Source organism: Aedes aegypti, chromosome 3, assembly GCF_002204515.2.
Source record: "Aedes aegypti strain LVP_AGWG chromosome 3, AaegL5.0 Primary Assembly, whole genome shotgun sequence".
Taxonomy (NCBI): domain Eukaryota; kingdom Metazoa; phylum Arthropoda; class Insecta; order Diptera; family Culicidae; genus Aedes; species Aedes aegypti.
In genome coordinates this window covers 361,923,968-361,929,967 of record NC_035109.1, presented here as the reverse complement: position 1 = coordinate 361,929,967, position 6,000 = coordinate 361,923,968, and the positions used below count along the sequence as shown (strand labels likewise).

Genomic DNA, 6,000 nt, shown 5'->3' with positions numbered 1-6,000 from the left:
AACGAGTAATATACAGCTGACAACACTTGCACTTTCTCACTGCTCTTTGTAAGTTTTTTGGTAAACTTATGATTCTCAAGCCATTTCAACGCTTTAAACCAGAATTGGTAAATACCTAATTGCCATATTGTCTACCCATTGATTTAACTGTCAATTTTGTCAATTTTACCTAACAGGTAGTTGGAAAAATGCCTACATTATGATTGAAGAAATAATTTTGATTTTTTTAAATTTTAGTTTCCTCCCATACTGCAGTAAAATGCAAACTTGGTATCCCATTTACCGTTTTGACCGTTTTCAAATGCATCTGATTGGCATAAATTAGCTGATATTTGTGTTAATTTTAATTTCTTCGCAAAGTCTAACGGTTAGCTATTTGGTGTACCAATAATATTGTTGATTTTATTAGTTTCAATATTGTTTTTACGTAAAAGTATGAAACAACATTTTGATTCAAATGCCGAACACTGTGTTCATTCTGTCTCATATTCCGAACACCTTGATTCAAATTCCGAACAGCACGAATAAATCGTATTCAAATGAATAATTTGACAAATAAATTAAAATGAGCTTGTTCTACTGGTCTCAAACTAGAGAATCATCACTACTCCCGCGGTATAAATTATATTGGAGACGTCAAAATTGAATTGCAATTGACTGCCATTTCCTTGTTATTTGGTGACATATTTCAGCGAAACATTTCAACCAAATCGCCATACAAAAACCGAGTGTTCGGAATATGAGTCTGTTCGGAATTTGAGACAAAACGGTACTCAATGCCTACTTTTGTCGAATCTTACAAATATGCAGTTATGGGCAGTGAGTGTCACACTATATCTTCTTCTTCTTCTTTCGTCAAAACTGGGACAGAGCCTGCTTATCAGCTTAGGGTTCTTATGAGCACTTCCACAGTTTTTAACTGAGAGCTTTCTTGCGATTGTCTATTTTTGCTTGCGTTTATCGTGTGGCAGAAATTGCATTTATTTTCAGCATGAATTACATATAACGATATGTACAGATGGTGGCCTGGTTTCAGCGAGGATTACTGAAATCTTATCCCTCGTGTTTTTTATTCTCTACACATGTTTTTCAAATTCATATGACCTGTCGTTTTTGCCCATGCCACCGCTTTCTATTTCATAGAGATCACGTACTTTATGGACTGCCACTAATAGAAGAAGAAATCAGTTTGGCTTGGAAACTGTTAAAGTGGACAGAGGTCATGAAAAAATGTCTATCTGTACTTACTAAATAAATGCTGTCCAGTACATGCTCAAGTTCCTGAAAAATATATTTTGATCTTTTCAACTATTGATCCAATTCCAATAAGTCATCCTTCGTTAGGATTCAAAATGGTTGCGAACCTCTCACCCACCGTCGTACCCAGTGCAAGCGATCGACGATCGTCAACGACGACGGTGAACGATCGCCGAGAGAGTGAGAGTGCATTGCGCGCCTTCACCCGTCCGTCGTCGTCGTGCTGCCGAAGCCGAAGTCAAGTTCCTTTCTCAAATTCAACTCGACGACGACATTCACGTTCTCTCACCACCGATCGAGTTGTGGGGCTGATGCAAAGCCACGAGTAGTAACTATTGTGGGGCCCATCGCGGCCTAGCCCCAACCACCACGCCGCTTAGTGTACGTTACACTCTCGGTGCGCGCGAAGGTTCGTCGCTTCATTACGGCGGCCGCTTTTTTGGCGAAGTCGTTTCTCGACTAACCCTCCTGGAAGCAAATTAGTCTCTCTGTTGGTAATTTTTTATTATGGTTTATTTTTTCGGTGTTCAAAGATACGATATATTTTTGATTCTCGAATGCTTTTCGGTTGATAAAGCCCCAAGTGTTAAGTGCTCGTAAATATCTCAGCGAGGCGGTTGTACTGTGTGTATTGATATCCAATTAAAACAGGCGCATTTAGCAGCCGTTGATTTTGCGAAAGTTGCATTTTTCCCACTTTCGTTCGGTTGTGTGGTTATTATGCTGCGTTTAGTTGCGTTTTTTTACTCCTTCTTGGCCTGTGTATGATAAATGTGTGGCAGTGCAGTGACTCTTTTCTGCGGGTTCGTGTGGAGCTCAGCTGGTCCGTGTAGGTAAAACTTGGATTGGGGACCTGTCGTCGTCTGAGTTGGCGAAGTTGTTCAACCTCAAGCCAATAGGGGAAGAGAACGTGAGATTAGCGAAAAGGAAAACGTGAAATTGGTAAATTCATAATGGTTTTGCGAAATTTTGCTCCGCGATCAATTGGAACGAAAGTACCTAATATAGTCGTGGTGTGTGACAACTACTCTTGAGTAATAAGCAAGAAACGCCGAGGAGAAATGAGTTCACCTTAACCTGCTGATAGGCAAAGTGTCAACCCACTCTCTGAAAGCTCTCCCCAAGTGTGTGGTGCAAGCAAAACGAGACTGCAGAGATGTGTTGGGACTTGGAAATGACGAAGGAAAAGACGTGGAAAATACATACGTAGAGTTACGGGAGGTGACACACGATCAGAAACTGTATTTTACATAATTCACTTTCTTAGCATCGAATGGTTATATTTTGGATGGTTTTCAGCATTCGAAAATTGATTTGATTTTCATCTCTCGAGTGACAAGTGTTAATGAGATGCTGGCCACCTCTACATATGTACCTCAGACACATGTCGTGAAAGGGCTTCGACCATAAACGTAGACACGAAAAGCGAAAGGGAGAGTACAGAAAAGAGTAAAAAGTAGTGCTTTTCATCGTTAATTATCGCGTTTTTTCACCACTATGAGGAATGAAGTGCATTTTGTTTAGTAACATCATCTGTTGTGCTGCTGTTGGAGCGCTCTGTCTGGGTATGGGTGTGAGATGCACGAAGTGCATCATAAAGGGGCAAGCAGAAAGTCGAGAAAATAGTATATAAAATGCAGAAAAATAACGAAACGGAAGACGTTGCATTTGCTTCAACGACGACGACGATTCAAGCAAAGGAACCAAAACAAGCTCTCGTTTGCTTTCCTCCAATCCCCCCGTCTCAGAAGAAGTGACCAACGTGTGTAGCTTTCGCAGATCCGTCTGCATGTATGGCTACGTAACAGCACGCATCGCGATGCACAGGAAAGGTACATCATACACGTGCGTGAGCATATTTTGCGGTTCACCAGTTTGCCGGTAGGTGGATGGATCCCGTGGTATTTCTCGAACAACCAACATCAACATTGATACTCGCTGACAGAAGGTTAGTATACGGAGCGTATCTCTCTCTCTCTAACAAGCTTCTATTCAAATAAAAGCCCATTTACATCATCTAACTATTTCTGGAGACTTATCAGACCGGAGATCGACCTTGACATCTTCCTTCCTCGATGATGAACGGCTGCAGCAGCAGCAGAGGTTGGATCAATCTCAATTTGTTTCTTCGGTTGGATTGAGCTCGAGTTTATTGGGGCTTTACCATAATCGTAAAACTAATTTCCAAACATGATCACCGTGACTGATCAGGTGCCTGTTTTGTTTGACCTGCAATATGAATCTGTGCTGCTGAATGAAATAGTGTTTCGGTAGATTGTTGACACATTGTGACTGAAGTAACTGCCTAGTTTGGATAGTGCTTTGTATTATGAATTGTCTTTAACAAGTCTAAAGATTGATGGCTTTCTTGGAATAATCAAGAATTAATGCTATTTCGTTATTAGAAATAATTCTTGACCTTATTCTCCTTATTTTGACATTTGGACCATACTGTTATTAGATAGACAACTCCAACAATTTGACTCTGAATATAGGGAAATATTAGTCGAATCAAAATCATATGGTTCACTTCCTACATTCTGAAATTGATCGTGAGCGTGTTGTGCGAATTAGCGTTCTACAACATATTATATTTTTGGTTTTGTAGTATTTGGTAGTCAGACGAGTTATTGCAATTTAGGAAGGAATTTTAAATTCTTATCTGTAACTGGTTCTCCTGATTTGTATTAAAAAAAATCGTTTCTAAAATGCAAATAACTTCAATTGTTTCATTAATGAAAACTTCTCCTAAGGACGCGTTAATGTAAACGCATGTACTTTACGAAGGGCCGCAGTCTTTTGGGAGCCTTTTTCCACATTTTTTTTTGTCATGTAAGTATTGACATCACAGTCAGGTCTCCTATTAGACCCTGTCACCCACTTCACATCCACCGCAATTTCTCAGCTGTTGTTCAATTGGTTCTAGTGAAATTGGTTAGGTAATAGGCTATGCCTCAGCCACACACGAAAAATCGGCATCATCCGGTTTGTTCGACGCTCAAACGGTTTTTAGTGGACTTATATAGTTTCCTTTTGTTCGGTTTCCATTATCGGCAATCAGGCAAATGACAACAATACTTTTAAACACCACATGCACAAAAACAGTTTATTAATGTTCTTAGGCACTATATTTTAACTTATTATGAATTGATTCTTAAGAATTCGTTACAGTGGCACAACTTAAATTTAACATTGAAAAACAGAAAGGTACGGATGCGTATTGCTGATATGGTGAGATAATTGACACTGGTCTGCTATAGAATTGATTACATGCGTCTCCAAAACAATTACAATACCTAGGCATCGTCTGTATCGTTTCTGGATGCTGCGTGCACAGATCTTGCTTCACACAGCTACAATGGTCGGACCAGCAAACAGCAGTCTTCAATGTGTGGATCATCCGTTCTTAGTTGGTGGAGACGTAAATGTAGCGACAAAATGTGAGTTGTGGTTTTTAAGGATGAACTGCAGAAATTGTAATCCAACACGGTTGAAAACAGCTGAGGAATTGCGGTGGGACGAAATTGGGTGGCAGCGCCTCATACGAGGCCTGACTGTATTTCTATAGGTAATCTACAAGATTCTTACAAGGTATCAACCAATACGGATTTTTTCAGATATCTCTACAAAAAAAAAAAATAAAATAAAAGCCACAATAAGGGTTGCGCTAAGGATCTCGAGGGGAATTCGCAAATGATCTCGTCAATTATTTTAAACAGAACTTACAAGATGTCGGCTATGAACTCAGGATAAACATCTGACTAGGAATTGCTCCATGTTCCAAGGAATTGTTTTGGGCAATACCGTCAAGATCTTCTAAGAAGATAGACCTAGTACGGGTTGTGAACAGTAATAGCCAAAATTCTTCAATGTCAAGAATCTTGCTATGAATTTATCAATTAGGATCTTATTGAGAGTGAAACCCGCTAGGAGATATGTTAGAAATTCTAAATCCTCATAGATATAGTCAGCAATTTCTAATAGATTTCCACAAAAAAATATCAACCGAATTAACCAGTAAGCACAATAATGCTGCATAATAACACATCGGCTCTTAATATGTATATAATGTTACTTTATCGCTAGAAAAAGCAAAATATCGTGCTATTATTATGTAGAAAAGTGAATATGTTTCTCTGCATCACTATTTGAGAAAAGTAACTTTTTTTGCAAGGTTTTTCTGGTGACGCTTTGGTGTACGTAATCAAACAGCTTGGATTAGGAAGATGGTTTAAAAAGCAATAATTATGTAGTACAGGTATGTTCCGTTTTTATCACGTTCCGATTTTGTCACGCTCCGATTTTTTCACGTTCCGGTTTCGTCAACAAATTATTCCGTTTTTATCAACACAATTTATTTTATATTTTTTATTTATTTCTAAATGCTTAGAAAACAAACTTGACGCTAATTTTGAAGCAATTTAAATGCTTTTCAATAGCCTCAGAGTTGAATTTTCAACGTTATGTTAATGTTGAGCACCTACATGGTAGGTATCAAGTCATAAATGATTCAATAAGGTTTGACTCCTTCTTATCCACTAATCAATTGGAGTTTTCAAACTAAGCATGGTCTGCTGGACAACTTTAACCCATCCCATTAACAATCGAGAGTTGCTCTGGCCACGTCCTAGCAACAACTGGAATTTGTGAATAGTTGAGTACGTACCTAAGAGAGTTGCAGAGACCTCTCCGTTTTCTTATAGTTCATGTCATCAAAGAATTTTCTATGAAAAATTGATAGAC

General features: G+C 38.8%; 1 protein-coding gene across 4 annotated transcripts in view; it reads left to right on the top strand.

Annotated features, from left to right (window-relative positions):
- The first annotated feature begins 1,619 nt into the window (after nt 1–1,619).
- Nucleotides 1,620–6,000, top strand: part of LOC5568519 (AF4/FMR2 family member 4) — a 492,113-nt gene continuing 487,732 nt past the window's right edge. For 2 of the 4 annotated variants that reach the window (XM_021854371.1, XM_021854374.1), the window contains exon 1: nt 1,620–1,747. The gene's annotated coding sequence lies outside the window, so the exon portion shown is untranslated. Of the gene's footprint in view, nt 1,752–6,000 lie in introns of all 4 variants that reach the window. The other 2 variants (XM_021854372.1, XM_021854373.1) reach the window with 1 other exon arrangement.